A 17,586-nucleotide genomic window follows, 5' to 3' on the forward strand; every position below is an offset into this window, starting at 1 on the left:
GTAATTTAATTATTCATTTATTTTTTTAATATTAGTTACAGTTTATTAACTTTGTATCCCAGCTGTATCTCACTTCCTCATTCCCTCCCAATCCCACCCTCCCTCATTTTTTCCCTGCCCCTTTCCAAGTCCACTGATAGGACTTTCATCTGATCCTAGCTTATCAGGTCTCTTCAGGCCTGGCTGCAATGTCCTCCTCTGTGGGGGAAGTCAATTTCTTAGGTCCTTCTGTCCTTCAACTTTAAAATCAGCACAGAAAGTAGCATGAACACCTCCAGTCCCATTAACAATACCCCCATTCTATCTAAAACCCACGAGCTCTGCCTTCTCTGTCCACACTTCTGCCAGCCATTTTGATCTTGTGAACATTAACACAACCATCCAGAAAGCTGTGTTGGGAGCATTCTAGGTATTTTATAGCTTACCTCTTTCACTGTTCCCAAAAGATTCACAATTAATTTCCAGGCTGTTCGGAACATTACCAGGTCCTCCAGCAATGATTCTACTGCTCTGCTACAAATATTCTATGTCTGTCTATTTAAATTTTGTCATAGTGAAAAATATTTTAAATTCAGAGATTTCAGAGGTTGCAGTCTAGAATCAGAGATGGTGTGGTTCAGGGTAGCTTATCGTTGGTAGTGTTATGGGGTCCACTTGGATCCAGCAGAACTCAAACAGGAAGCCAATGCAGAAAAAAAAAAGTTTATTGTAATTGAGCAGCTGCTGATAGGTCATTGAAGCAGAAAAGACTCAGGAGCTGAACTGCAGTCCAGAGACAGAGTGTTATAGAAATTTTAAGAATAATAACAACAACAACAAAAATACAATTGCCATAAACATCTGTGCCAAGTTACAATTAGATTTTCCAGTAATCAGGGTAGAGGGTACAGGGATAGGGGACTTTCCTTGGAACAGTTTTTTTTTTTTTTTTTTTTTTTTTTTTTGTGGTATACTTATCCTGTTCTCACTGTTTGGGTTACTCAGTTGAGGCTGGGAGACTTTCCCAGCATTTATGTCTTAACCTGCCAACCAGGATGTCAGAGACCCAGGGATGTCTTTAGAACTTAAAGTATGCTTTTGACCCCTATTCAAAATGGAAGTTTTATTCAAAATGTCTTCAGTTGTTTCCTTCTTACAATAGCAAGCACTTTTGGTAGAGAATGTTGTTTATTTTACATAATAGAAAATAAATAGCCACACAGAAGATAAAGAAAAAAAAAAAAAAACCTAAATCTTTTCAAGTCAGGCTTCTATGGACACAGTTCCATTAATTAAATATAACTTTTTTTTTTTTTACCACTTTCCAATAACTGCATTCCATTATAAATTAATCAAAGTATTTATCAATTGATTACTTCAGGTCCCTCAAGATCCAGTCATTTCTCAAAGACTCATTATAGGGGCTGGAGAGATGATTCAGAGGTTAAGAGGACTGGCTGCTCTTCCAGAAGTCCCTAGTTCAATTCCTAGCAAACACATGGTGGCTCTCAACCATCTACAATGAGATCTGGTGCCCTCTTCTGGTGCACAGGTGTATATGCAGGCAAAACAACATACACATAATAAATAAATAAATCTTAAAAAAAGACTCATTAGATAGCAAATCAGTTCCCAATAAATGAGTATGTGGACAATATTTTATAATGAAGTTGAAAAGTGCTTATTAGTGATTACACATACAACTAAAATTTTTCTGGTTTCCTTTAAAACAAAGCAGACCAGAATAAATAGTCATTATTACTTAAGAGGAGAGGTACACTACTACTTTTTAAGATGGAGGTGCCATTTAAGATCTCAGCTATACAAATGTATTTACTGTGCCTATCCATTACAATTGAAGTTTGAAAATTTTAGATAAGGCATCTGCATAGACAAACATGATGTAATATGCAACTTTACCTTCAAAGACTCTTTTCCTAAGTGATCCAATATAAATGTGTCAATTAAAACATTATATATTCGAATATGACTGGGGAGGCCCCTCACTGTTTAAGAGTAATGGCTGCTCTTTCAGTAGACCTAGGTTTAAATCCCAGAAACCATGTGATAGATCAACTATGTATATAACTCTAGATCCAAGGTAGCAAATATCAGGTATGCATGTATTGCACAGAAAAACAAGCAGAAAAAAAAAAAAACTTCATACACATAAGGAAATTATGAGATTTTCAGGCAAATTGATGGAACTAGAAAAGATCATCCTGATTGCGGTAACCCAGAAACAGAAAGACACACATTGTATATTCTCACTTATAAGCAGATATTAACCGGACAATATTGGACAACTATGCTAAAAATCTACAGACCTTAAGAAGCTAAACAGCAAGGAGGACCCTAGGAAGGATGCTTAAATCTCATTAAGAATGACAAACAGAAAGAACATCAGAAGCGGTGGAAGAGAAGGAAAAGGATAGGAGCCTAGTATGGAGGGTCCTCTGAAAGGCTCCACCCAACAGGGGATCAAGGCAGATGCTGAGACTCACAGACAAACTTTGGGCAGAACAAGGGAGTCTTATGGAAGAAGCAGACCTGATGAAACTTGATAAGCTAGGAACAGATGGCAGGGGAAGAGAACTCTCCCTTTCAGTGGACAAAGAGAAGAGAATGTGAGAAAGAAGAGAGGGGGAGGGTGGGACTGGGAGAAATTGAGGGAGTGAGCTACAATCGATATATACAGTGAATAAATTGTAAAAAAAAATCATATTTATCGATTTGGTTAGACAGTTACATGCTTACAACCAATGACTTTGGTATAGTTATCTGATATTTTATAAAGTTGAAAAAGAAGCATAATTCATACATCATTACCTGTAAGTAGGCATTTATTAAATTTCAGGAGAGATATACTTTATGCTAGCTTATTACCTGAAAAATGTAGTAAAGTGGCTTTCAAATTAGATTAGGATAGTTTTCTGCTTAAATGAAAAGGTGGGCAAGAACATTTGTGATTTGTGTGTAATTGGCATAGGCTTTGCATCTCACACACCTTTTTCTTCTGTTAGACTTATCTGGTTACACTCATTCAAGGAAAAAATTCCCAGAAATGAGACAGAAAAATTTAACCACTTAAATTCTAACACTTTCTGTTAGATTGGAATGTTAGGTCTGATACATAGCAATATTTTTTACAGAGGATTTGGATGGCAGGGAGTAATAAGAAATCCCATGCAACCCAAGTAGAATTATCAGAATCTGCAGAATGAACGTAAGGAGTGTATACGATAAAGACAGAAAAGACTAGAAGACGGAAGACTGGTGATAGGCTCAATGTACAAGGTAGATTCTGGCCTTTTCCTCTTTAAAGATATGGAGATTTTTTATTTTACAGACTCACTACTGCTTGAGAGTAATCAAGCAAACAATTTGATGATGATTTGATCATTTATGCTTGCAGTACCCTCTTTTAAATCCATGGAATTTAATGTGGAAAACATAGCACTACCAAAGTATAATAATTAAGCTGTGACAGCTATTCTATTATGAAATATATTTAACAATTAATGTCATGATTAGATTAATTGCACATCATTTAAATAGCACCGCTTAGAATTTTAGCAAACTCATGTATTGTTAAACTTGCAAAGAGTTTTTGACTGCTTAATTACAGTTTTTTTTAACTTTTATTAATTACACTTTATTCACTTTGTATCCCCCCATAAGACCCTCCTCTTCCCCTTCCAGTCCCACCCTCCTTCTTCTTCAGCGCATGCCCCTCCCCAAGTCCACTGATAGGGGAGGTCCTCCTCTCCTTCCCTCTGATCTTAGTCTATCAGATCTCATCAGGAGTGGCTGCATTGTCATCTTCTGTGGCCTGATAAGGCTGCTCCCTCCTCAGAGGGAGGTGATCAGAGTGCAGGCCAATCAGTTCATGTTAGAGGCAGACCCTCTTCCCATTACTATGTAACCCACTTGGACACTAAACTGCCATGGGCTACATCTGTGCAGGGGTTCTAGGTTATCTCCATACATGGTACCTGGTTGGAGTATGAGTCTCTGGGAGGACCCCTGTGTTCAAATTTTCTGGTTCTGTTGCTCTCCTTGTGGAGTTCCTGTCCTCTCCAGATCTTACTATTTCCCACTTCTTACATAAGATTCCATGCACTCTGCCCAACAGTTGGCCATAAGTCTCAGCGTGTGCTTTGGTAGTCTGCAGGGCAGAGCCTTTCAAAGGCCCTCTGGAAAATCTTCAACTATATTATCAATATTTCCTTTGATTCTTACTGTAGTTCATAAATTTTAAAATTATACAAAATATTCACCACTTAATATAATGTCACATGAAAAAATTTACAGTTTTTGTCTTCTTAATCCACATGTCCATTGTTGTTTCACTGAAGTTTGCTAATGTTTCAAAGACAAGAGACACACGTATAAACAAAATTAAACAGTTAAGAGCATTACTCCTAGTGGTATATGTACAATTCTGGCCTGGAACATTTGCTTCGAATCAAATAGTCTTTCATTTTATTGCCAATATTTGAAAAAGAGGTAGGAGGGGACTTAGAGAGAAAAAAGATGAAGAGAAAAGAGGGATTGAGATAGAAAGATTAAATATTGATTTGATTCTAGTTCAGTATTTTTTATCACCCAACAATATTTTAAAAGTGTATTAACATCAAAGTAAACAAAATGTTGTATATTTTTAAAATTAATTTATTATCTGTTGATCATAGTTTATTCACTTTGTATCCCAGCTATAGCCCCCTCCCCCATCCCCTCTGAATCTCACCCTCCGTCCCTCATCTCCGCCCATGACCCTTGCCAGTTCCTCCTCTCTTCCATCTGCTATAGCTTATCAGGTCTCACGAGGACCTGCTGCAGTTTCTTCCTCTGTAGCCTGGTATGGTTGCTCCACCCTCAGGGGGAGGTGATCAAAGAGCCAGCCATTGAGTTCATGTCAGAGAAAACCACTGTTCTCCTTTCTAGGGAAAACAACTAAGAGACTGAACTGCCATGGGCTACATCTGTGTAGGGGTTCTAGTTTATCTCCATGCATGGTCCTTGGTTGGAGTATCAGTCTCAGAAAAGACCCATGAACCAAGATATTTTTGGCTCTGTTGTTCTTCTTGTGGAGTCCCAGGTCTTTCTATATCCCCCTTCTTTCATAAGATACCCTGCACTCTGCCCAAAGTTTGCCTATGAGTCTCAGCATCTACTTTGATGCCATGCTGGGTAGAGTCTTTCAGAGGCCTTCGGTGGTAGACTGAGAAAGTTTAATAATATTTTATTAATTAAAAGACACAACACTTTTGTTTTTATCCATTTAAATGAAGAGGCTAAAATTAGATCTTAGGTGTTCTTATATGCTATTATCTTCAGTCTAAAATCCTATTACTAACCTCACTACTTTTCAAGTTTTTATTATTAATATAAACATAAAATGCTAGGACACTTAGAGAGATAGTATCTATAGGTCATGAATTAATATAAAACTATGTATGCATTAAAACATAAAATATGTCTAATATTACATAATCAGATCACATTGAATGATGTACAATTAGACATTATCATTGCCTTTATTTTTTGTGGTGGTATTTTGTTATATTCAATGGATAATAAAATTAAAGTAACATTTAATGATTCATAATTGTTGCTAAAATTATATATATATGTTTATATATCTCCAGTGTAATATATAAATATATTTATTCCATGTTTATAAATGGTCTTTTATTATTCTCTTCCTATGACTTTTAGATATAAGAGATAGAGTAACTGAAGGCTTGTGAACCATATAACTATCTCAGAGAAAGATATTTGCCATATGAGACTATAATTATTTTTGGTATTATTCAATTGTATTATCTTATTTTATCTTAACTCTATAAATGATTTGAGGGAAATATTTCAACAATTAGCCATAAAATGGTACAGTCTAAACAAGTGGAGATGTACTAATCTAGTCAGTTCATTCCGTAAAACCAGAAAATTAGCACTCTACTGCTTTTTCTATATATTGGTATTCATGGACAAATTAAATGCTTATGATTTAGAAGCCACAATATAAAATTTTATACTTGGGCTTGAACACAATTTTACACTATTAAGATGTTTAACATCACTTGGCCTTGAATTATGCATTTTTGTTTTCAGATTATTGCCAAGACATTAGAAGGTTGTGGTTGTAAACATATCAGTTACATTTAAGGGGAAAAAAATTCTATTTAGATTCCAGAATAAAGCCAAGAACTCGCTTTCACTAAAGGAAAACTATTTTCTCTTTTCCTATTTTCTAGCAGGTGAAAGAGAAATGGTGCCAATTCTTAGTCATGGGTCAGGAGTAGCAGAGCTTTTAGTATGGTGATGACATGATGAGGACAAAGATAAAATTCTGCTAAAATACATATCTTCCAGAATTGTCATGGTGAGGAAGGATATATATGTGTGTGTGTATGTGTGTGTGTGTGTGTGTGTGTATACATATATATTTACATATGTACATATACATATATATGCATCCTACACATATATACATCCATACATATTTGTGTGTGGATATATATTACATATTTACATATATGCACATATCAGCTTACAATTAGAGCACTAATGTGAGCTTTTTTTGACATTCAGCTAATGAATGAAAGGAAACAGACATCTCAGATAATATTGTAATAGAAAACATTTACACTATATTAACATACCCATTCATAATCTATATTATCAATTCATTACACCAAATTTATGTGAGTAAAAATTCCCATCTTTATGTAAATTTATCTTAGTTTTGTACCTTTTCTCTTGTTGTGCATTTTTAAAACATATGAAGTAGAAAATTGATTCTCATGATACTTGGCCTGAGGAATAAGCAATGAAATGAGATATGTACCCAGAGATAGAAATGGAATAAATTATTTAAGCTTTTTATGAATGTACACTTGTGGTCCTTACACAGATCATAAGTTGAGTATATTATATATTGAACAAATATTTTTTAACATTTATTAATTACACTTTATTCATTTTGTATCCCCCCATAAACACCTCTCTCCTCCCTTCCTAATCCTACCTTCCCTCACCCTTCTTCACGCATGTCCCTCCCCAAGTCCACTGATAGGGAAGGTCCCCTCTCCTTCCTTCTGATCGTAGTCTATCAGATTTCATCAGGAGTGGCTGCATTGTCATCTTCTGTGGCCTGGTAAGGCTGCTCCCCCCTCAGGGGGAGGTGATCAAAGAGCAAGCCAATCAGTTTATGTCAGAGGCAGTCCCTCTTCCCATTACTATGGAACCCACTTGGACACTAAACTGCCATGGGCTACATCTGTGCAGGAGTTCTAGGTTATCTCCATACATGGTACCTGGTTGGAGTACGAGTCTCTAGGAAGACCCCTGTGTTCAAATTTTCTGGTTCTGTTGCTCTCCTCGTGGAGTTCCTGTCCTCTCCAGATCTTACTATTTCCTACTTCTTACATAAGATTCCATGCACTCTGCCCAACAGTTGGCCATAACTCTCAGCATTTGCTTTGAGAGTCTGGAGGGCAGAGCCTTTCAGAGGCCCTCTGTGGCAGGTTCCTAACTTATTTCCTGTTTTCTTCTTCTTCTTATGTCCATCCTCTTTGCCTTTCAGGGTGGGGATTGAGCAGCTTTATTTGTAATTGCCAGAAACTGGAAACAGCCCAGATGCCCCTCAACTGAAGAATGGATGCAGAAATTGTGGTACATCTACACAATGGAATATTACTCAGCAATGAAAAATAAGGAAATCATGAAATTTGCAGGTAAATGGTGGGAACTGGAAAGGATCATCCTGAGTGAGCTGTTCCAGAAGCAGAAAGACTCACACGGCATATACGCACTCATATAGACATATAATATAGGATATACCTACTAAAATCTATACATCTAAAGAAACTAATCAAGAGGGAGGACTCTGAACAAATAATTTTTAATATACATTGTGATTTTAACATTCTGGGAGAAAGTCTCTAGTCTTATATTTTGTAGTTTAGAACTACAAAATGTTTATTAGTGTTCTACTATGAAGAAAAAATTTTTTGTTTTGTTTTGATTTGAGACAGTGTTCCTCTATGTAGCCTTGGCTGACCTGGATTCACTTTGTAGCCCAAGCTGACCCTAAACTTCTACCTCTCTGAGTACTGGGATTACAGGCATGTACAACTGTTCTGATTTTTTTTTAAATAATTTTAAACATTTGTCTAACCATAATAAATGTGTAGTGAACTTATGTGGTTAAGAGCAATTTCATGTTTTGATGAGGTGTTGAAGATATACTAGTTCTTATTCATTAATGTGATTTTAAGAAAATATTCCAGAGAAGCCGATGATAAACGGCACAAAGTGATATAGTGTCCATCACAAAGTGTTCACAGATGTGCTCAGAAAAGTCCTAAACAGAAGGGTGTTTCTTTTCATTGCAGTTTCATGTGATAAAACAGAAGTTGTTAAGCATAATGTTTCAATTGAGCTAGTGATTTTCATGACTGAAAAAATAGCTTGTTCCTTGGGGGTTACTCGTGGGTTTTACTGGCTGGTGCCAATAACCAAAAGTAAATGGAGATAAATGTAGTCAGAGAGACATGATGTCAGCATGGTGATATCCATTTTTTTTTATTTCAACTCATTGAAAAAAAAATAGAACATGGAAACAAATACTAAAACACATGCATAAAATATGCATATTGTACACATATTGAAGAACACAGTGTGTGACAAAATGAATACAATAAGTAAAATAACATTGGCTTAAGCTGAAGAGGAAAAAGAGCTTGAAGAATGGATAGATTTATCACTACTTTTCAAAGTGTATTAAAAACAAAAGGGCAGACAATGGATGGGATGTATAAATTACTTGAGTGAAGGACTATAATGGTTACAGAACTTGTCCTCTTTTCTCGTCATTTGAAACACAGTATGGCCATCTGCAGAGAATGATAATATTTTAAGGAGATATGTAGCTTAGTGTTCTCTATGCTTCACCACCTTTGCTAATCTTAGTAGGAGGAGCTGGACATGATACAGGTAGTGAATGTCCCAATTGAAGTTGGAATACAATGAACATTTCATAAAATTACGTTGCTTATACATTTCTTTCAATGTTCATGCATATTTCTTTACTATACAAGAAGAACATGTTTGCAAAAGTTAACCATATCTGAAATTTTCATACACTGTTATTGTAAAATATGACATATTAAAGACAATATTTAATAAAAATTGTGGGACTGTCCAAAAAGAAACAATGATTTATGATGATGATGATAAGTACACTACTAGTGGTAAACAAACAGGGTGATGGTTGGGTTTTTCCAAGAAAAACATTTCTATGAAAAGTCTTGGAGATATTAACGTGATAGAACAGTCATTGGAAATCAAAAAACAAAAAACGAAAACTAAACAGACAAAACCAAAGATAAGATGTTATGGTGTTATTTGTATCTATAGATTTTCTAGATATAGGCAATATCTAAAGTGGCAGAGAACTAAAGTAGTCATGAAGATTGGTGTTGTATAGTAGTGTAGAGATTAAAAAATCAATTATGATAGATCCTCCCATGTCAGCCCCTGCCTCAAGATCATCAATAACTATGTATTCTATTTCCTATTCATAAAGAGATCATTCCATTTTATGTTAGTACTTTAATCTAGCCAACTTCTATGTTTGAAGGTAAAAATTAGAATTACAGAAATTTGAATTAGTATTTAAAATAGTCAAAGAAATATATAAGCTTAAGTAGATATGTATTACAAAGTAGAAGTGAGTTTTCATACTAAAAGTTTTATCAATAAAATGTAACATCGAAATGAAATTTACTCAGTTTAGTGTAGTAAAACAAAAATTTGAAAGATTGTTTAAAAATAACAGATTATGGAACAGGTAAGATATTAAGGATAATAAAATATGATTAGTAGATGTGTGGAATAGCTTAAGTAATCCAATATAGGAGACACTGATATATTAACAGAAAAAATGGATTCAATAGCATAGAGAAATTTAAATGTAACTAAAGAGACCTAAAGACAGATTTAAGTCAGTAGACTGAAATTTTTTCCAAGGAGCAAGTGATAATATTAATAATGCTATCTGAGGAAAAAAGTAATTTAAAACATATAAAATAATGTATAAGACACTAGAAAGAGTGAGCAAGCATCATGCACGATAGATTTATACATTGACATATTTTAGAATCTTCTAAATCTAGCAGACAATATGAATCACTGGGGAAAGTGCTCAAATTATTAAGGGAAGCGAATAGCTGAGCTTTAATGGGTATGCAAACAAAGGATCACACTGAAAAGTGACATGGAGAGATACTACAGCATAGAAGGGGAGAGAGCTGTGTCATACCATGACAGTGAGGAGGGCCAGAGGGTGCAAAGGGAAGAGCGTGAGCAGCTTCCTACTCTATCTTATGATTTACACTTGTCCTAAATAACATGGTGTTAATCTTCAGCACCAACAGAGAGTAGAAAACAATGGAGAGTCATGAGCATACTCACAAAAAATGTGAAGCATAGAAAAGATGGGACATTATATTTGCTCCAAAATAAAATGTCACTTAAAGTTTACCTTACTCAATGTTTATATGATTAATTTAAAGAAAGGCTCATGAGACTGTTTTTTTATTATTATTATTTTAGGGCATAAGTTTTATGAAGAGGTTATATTAAGATGTGTTTTAAAATTAAGTTAATGAGTTGAAATTTGGACTACCGCAAACATAGAACTTGGGAGCAGACAAACAGACAGACACACACACACACATGCAACACACCAGGGGGTGTGAGAGGGAGGGAAAGGAAATAAAAGTATAAGTAATAGAAGCTAAAAAACTAACGTACACATTCAGTTGAGAGAGAAGGAATAAATAAGAGTTATTTAATAAATTAGTGAACATAAAATAACAGCTATCAAAAATGCAAGTTTAAAGCAAACGCATAAACAACTTGAAGATCAAAATCAGAGTAATTAATTATACCAGAGTGAGAAAACAAAGGCCATGCGTAGCAGAATCAGGCTTTGACAGATTGTAGATTTTTTTTTTTTTTTCGTGAACCTAGCAGATGCAATGAAACACTGGGGAAAGCAGTCAAAGTACTGTGGCAAATGAATAGCTGAGCCCAAACTGAATATGCAAAGAGTCACACTGAATGAGAACTCACTATGTTAATGAGGCTTTCTTCTAATACATGACAGTTTCCTTACCTTTGCTCTCCAAGCGTTAAAATTACAGGTGCACACCACCACACCTGGCTACACTAATTATCCCAACGATATTAACTGAACAGCCACTTGATATCTAAAATTACTTACCAGGTATTTAAAGAATAACATTGCACAGTTTACAAGCACAGATATATGTATGTATGTATATACATGTATGTATACACACACCTATATGTGTATATAGTTTATTGTGGATTTGGCATTCTAAAGAAAATTGAAAGATAGAAACAGAAAATAAGCAAATAGGTAGAATACAGTATATACTATGTTACAATGATTGCTACATCTAAACATCAAAAGAGATAGGTAATGAAGAGCATTATACATGGCAAAATTTTGTGAGACACTTCTAAAAGTTTTAATCTAAATCATAAACAATAACATTAATAATATTTTTATTTACCATTTATTTGTCTTTGTTGTTCCTCAAAATATCACAAGATCCTCTACTGCAGTTACAAGACCGTTTTTAAGAGAGACTGACAATTTTCCTTGCACATTGGTACTTTTTTTCTTGAGCACCTTCCGTCATGGTTTATTAATGTTCTACTTAAAGCTGCACATCATTCTACATTTACCATGTGATTTATAATCATTTGAGTATAACAAGTAAAATATTATTTTCAATTTATTTATTAACATCATCCATACTGTAACAATCATTCTTAAACCACTTTCCCCAAAAATATTTCATGCATTCCTTTGTGGGTACATATCAGGTAATAATTCCTAGGCATTTCTCTGCTCTTTCCTATATTAGGTTGAAAAGTGTGCTTCTTAGTTTCCTTCATATTTAACAGAATATAGCACCAAAAGCCCAGGCTCTAAGACCAACAATCATTCAATGGGACCTCATGAAACTGAAAAGCTGTAGAGCAAAGGACACTGTAGTCAGAACCAAACGACAGCCTACAGATTGGGAAAGGATCTTCATCAACCCTATTTCTGACAGAGGGCTAGTATGCAGAATATATAAAGAACTCATGAAGTTAAAAGCAACAAATCAAGTTATCCAGTTAAAAAATGGGGAACAGAGCTAAACAGAGAATTCTCAATACAGGAATATCGAATGGCAGTGAAACACTTAAAGAAATGCTCAATATTCTTAGTCATCAGAAAATGCAAATCAAAATGACAGGGAGATTTCACCTTACACCAAATCAGAATAGCTAAGATCAAAACCTCAAGGGACAACACATGCTGGAGAGGTTGTGGAGAAAGGGGAACCCTCCTCCATTGCTGGTGGGAATGTAAACTGGTACAACCACATCAGAAATCAATCTGGCACTTTCTCAGAAAACTGAGAATAGTGCTACCTCAAGTCACAGTTATACTCCTGGGCTTACAGTTATATTCCTGGACTTATATCTGAAAGATGCTTAATTATTTAACACGAACATTTGCTCAGTTATGTTCATAGCAGCTTTATTCATAACAGCCAAAATCTGGAAATAACCTACTTGTCCCTCAACTAAAGAATGGATACAGAAATTGTGATACATTTACACAGTGGAATACTCAGCTATTAAAAAGCTATTAAAAACAAGGAATTTTGTTTTTAATTTGCATGGAATTTGCAGGCAAATGGTGGGAACTAGAAAAGATCATCTTGAGTGAGGTAACCCAGAAGCAGAAAGACAGGAATGGTATATACTCACTTATAAGTGGGTATTAGCCATATTATACAGGATAAACATACTTTGTGTCCTACAGACACAAAGAATCTAAATAGGAAGGAAGACCCTTAATTCTTATTCAGAAGGAAAAACAGGATAAATGACAAAAGTGGTGGAAGGGAGAGAACAGGAATGGTCCTACCACAGATCTCCTTTAAAAGACTCCATTCAACAGGGGATTGAACGAGATGCAGAGACTCACAGCCATATTTTGGACAGAGCATAGGGAGTCTTAAGGAAGAAGGGGCTATAGAAGTACGCAGAGGGTAAAGGAGCTCCATAAGTAGACCAACAAAGCCAAAAAACCTAGGCCCATGATGGACTACAGAGACTGATACACCAACCCAAGACCATACATTGAGATGATATAGACCCCCTGCTCAGATGTAGCCCTTAGATAGCTCATTCTCCATGTGGGTCCCCTAGTAATCTGACATGAAGTTGGTTGCCTGCTCCTTGATCGCTTCTCCCCAGTGGGGCAACCTAGTCAGTCCACAGAGGAAGAGGATCTAGATAGTCTTGATGAGACCTGAGAGGCTGGGGTCAGATAGTAGGTGAGGAGGACTTCCCTTATCAATGGACTAGAAGAGAGAGATAAGGGCAGAAGTGAAAGGGAGAGTGGGACTCAGAACAGACAAGGGAGGGGTTACAAATGGGATACAAACTGAATAAATTGTAAATTATTATTATTATTATTGAGAAGAAGACAACTGAAAAGAAGAAGAAAAAGAATAGCACAGCAAAATTGATGCATAGTTTTCTCAAATGGGTTATAAATGCCCATACAACTTATCTGTGTTTATCTAACTTGAGAGGTTCAAAGTTGGAATTATAATACCCTAAGAAGGACAAGTTAAATTGAGGGTACAACATAACTGTTTGAAAGAACGTTAGAGTAAAATCCTCAGCCTACAGGAAAACCAACTGTAGTACACGTGAATGAGGGGACACTTAGCATGATTTTAGTCTCAAAGGTCTGCCCAGCCACAGCCAGTTCTAAATTTAGACTCATACAAAATATCATTATTCTTATAAACAAAGATATTTAAATGTCTTATCAGAAAATAGCAAAGTATAGAAAAGCTCCGAATATTTGAATTCAGAATACTCATCCCAAAGCAAAAAATATAATTCATAGGAAACTTACAAATTTTGAAATAAAAGTAGAAAGAGGGTTTATAGTTGGTTTGAATCCTCTATGATTTCTAAATATATAGTAGGTGCTTTTCCTTTTTCCCTTTGTATTTGCCTTTTTTGAAAGTTATTCGAAGATTTTGCCATGGTTGAAGGCTGAAGAAAAGATTTATTTATTATGGAAAATAAATGATATAGCATAATATTGTATGCTGTCATACAATAGAATAAGACTGTGTTCCAGTGAAAGAAATAAAAAAAAATGTCAAACTAAAGTTCATGTTTGTAATAAGTTTCCTGCATTTCAGCCTTCTCACAGTAGGCTGAATGGGAGATTGCGGGGAAGATAATTTGCTTATTCAGTGCACAGTTCTTTAGTTCAAAAATGTATACAGAGAAATCAGAACTCCTAGTGCACACCTGTGATGCCAGCACTTGAAAAGGTGAGGCAAGAGGATTGCTATATTATAAAAGGAAGCCTGTTTAACATGTTGAGTTCCCATTCATCAAGAGTTACATAGAAGACATTGTTGTAAGATAGAAAACAACCAACAGCAACAAAAGAAGTATGAGTTACTGCACCAATGAATCATCTTATATAAATGATTTGTACAAGGTGTAGAGAACTTGCTTTGGAGATTGTCCATTTGTGTAATCGGATGAAGCTTGATTGGATATTGAAGATGAATAAATGTATTTTATACATCAAATGCCTGTGGCAGACTCTAACACTTGGAAGACATAACATTCCTTTTACTATGAGTGATCTTCTAGAACACTGTAACATCTACAAAAGAAAAACTCTCCAATTTTCTTGAATTTGGAAAGTCTTTTCTGTCTGACTTGCTTCTGGACTCAGTTCATGTATGCTTACATGGATTACAATTTTATACTTTTATCTCTTTGGATGCTTGCTCTTGGAGGCCAACATGGAGTTTCAACAAATCCCTCTGAACATGAGTGTTCTCTCTTTTTTATTAAATTTATATTTTTATATTAATTACAGATTATTCACTTTGTATCCCAGCTGTAGCCCCTGTCTCATTACCTCCCAGTCCCACCCTCCTTCCCTCATCTCCTCCCATGCCCCTCTCCAAGTCCACTGATAGGGGAGGTCCTCCTTCCCTTCCATCTGACCTTAGCTTATCAGGTCTCATCAGGACTGGCTGCATTGTCCTCCTCTGTGGCCTGGCAAGGCTGCTCCCCACTCAGGAGGAAGTGATCAAAGAGTGAGCCACTGTGTTCATGTTAGAGAGAGTCCTTGTTCCTCTAACTAGGGTACCTACTTGGATATGGACATACCATGGGCTACATTTGAGCATAGGTTCTAGGTAATATCCATGAATGGACCTTGGTTGGATTATCAGTCTCAGAAAAGGCCCCTGTACCCAGATTTTTTGGTTATGTTGTCTCCTTGTGGAGTTCCTGTCCTCTCCAGGTCTTACTCTCTCTCACTTCTGTCATAAGATTCCCTGCACTCTGCCAAAGTTTGGTTATGAGTCTCAGCATCTGCTTTGATATCCTGCTGGGTAGAGTATATCCTCTGTAGTTCGCTCCTGTTCTGTTTCCTGTTTTATCCTTCTTCCAATGTCCATCTAGTTTGTCTTTCTAAGTGAAATTGATCATCTTACCCAGAGTCCTCCTTCTCTCTTAGCATCTTTAGGTATATAAATTTTGGTATGTTTATTCTATTTTATATATCTAATATCCACTTATAAGTGCATATATACTGTGTGTGTCTTTCTGCTTCTGGGATACTTCACTCAGGATAATCTTTTCTAGATCCCAACATTTGCCTGCAAATTTCATGATTTGTTTTTAATTGTTGGGTAGTATTCCATCGTATAAGAATACCACAATTTTTGTATCCATTACTTCGTTGAGGGACATCTGAGTTTTTTTCCAGTTTCTTGATATTATGAATAAAGCTGCTCCCAACATAGTTGAGCAAATGTCCTTTTGTACTTGAGCATATTTTGGATATATGCGTAGGAGTGGTATAGCTGGATCTTGAGGAAGCACTATTCCTAATTGTTTAAGAAAGCACCAGATTGATTTCCAAAGTGATTATATGAGTTTACATTCCCACCAGCAATGGAGGAGGGTTCCCCTTTCTCCAAAACCTCTCCAGCGTGTATTGTTAGTTGAGTTTTTGAGCTTAGCCATTCTGATCAGTGTAAGTTGAAATATGAATATTGCTTTGATTTGCATTTCCCTGATGACTAAGGATATTGAGCATTTCTCTAAGTATTTCTCTGCCATCAATATTACTCTACATAGAATTCTCTGTTTAGCTCTGTGCCCCATTTTTTTTTAACTGGATTAGTTGATTTGTTACTTTATAACTTCTTTAGGTCTATATACATTCTGGATATTAGCAGTTTGTCAGATAGAGGGTTGGTGAAAATCTTTCCTAGTCTGTACGCTGTTGTTTTGTTCTGATGACAGTGTCCTTTGCTTTACAGAAGCTTTTCAGTTTCATTAGGTCCCATTTATGGATTGCTGCTCTTAGAGCCTTAGTGTTCTTTTCAGGAAGTTGTCACCTGTGTCAATGAGCCCTAAGCTCTTCCCCACTTTTATTTTAACCAATTTAGTGTGCCTGGTTGTATGTTGAGGTCTTTGATCCACTTGGACTCTAGTTTTGTGCAGGGTGATAAATATGGATCTACATGCATTTTTCTACATGTTGACATCCAGTTAGACCAGCACCATTTGTTGAGATGCTATCTTTTTTCCACTATATTGTTTTGGCTTCTTTTTTTCGAAAATCAAGTATCCGTAGGTGTGTGGGTTTATTTCTGGGTCTTCTTTTCGTTTTCATTGATCCACCATTCTGTTTCTATGCCAGTGCCATGCAGTTTTGTTACTATTGCTCTATAATATAGCTTGAGATCAGGGATGGAGCTACCTTAAGATGATCTGCTGTTGTACAGGATTGTTTTAGCAATTCTTGTTTTTCCATATGAAGTTGAGAATTGTTCTTTCAAGTTCTGTAAAGAATTGTGTTGGTATTTTTATGGGGATTTCATTGAAACTGTAGATTGCTTTTGGCAGGGTGTGCATTTTCACTATGTTAATCCTACTGATCCATGAGCATGGGAGATCTTTCTATCTTCTGATATCTCCTTCAATTTCTTTCTTTAGAGACTTGAAGTATTTTTCCAAACAAATATTTCACTTGCTTGGTTAGAGTCACAAGGTACTTTATGTTATTAGTGGCTATTGTGAAGGGTATTGTTTCCCTAATTTCTTTCTCAGCCCTTTTGTCTTTAGTATATAAGAGGACTTTTGATTTTTTTTTTTTTGAGTTAAATTTGTATTCAACCACTTTGCTGAAGGTGTTTATCAGCTAAAGGTGTTCTCTGGTTGAATTTTTGGGGTCATTCATGCGTACTATCATATCTTTTGCAAAAAGTGGTGCTTTAACTTCTTCCTTTCTAATTTGTATTTCTTTTATCTCCTTTAGTTCTCTTAGTTCTCTAACTAGGACTTCAAGCACTATGTTGAAGAGATACATTCTTTTTCCAATAGAAAATATATCAGCTAGCATATACTTCTAGGTACATGTGTGCAAAACAAAGTTTTGTT

This window comes from Psammomys obesus, unplaced genomic scaffold, assembly GCF_907164565.1.
Source record: "Psammomys obesus unplaced genomic scaffold, mPsaObe1.curated_primary_1811, whole genome shotgun sequence".
In the NCBI taxonomy this organism is placed as follows: domain Eukaryota; kingdom Metazoa; phylum Chordata; class Mammalia; order Rodentia; family Muridae; genus Psammomys; species Psammomys obesus.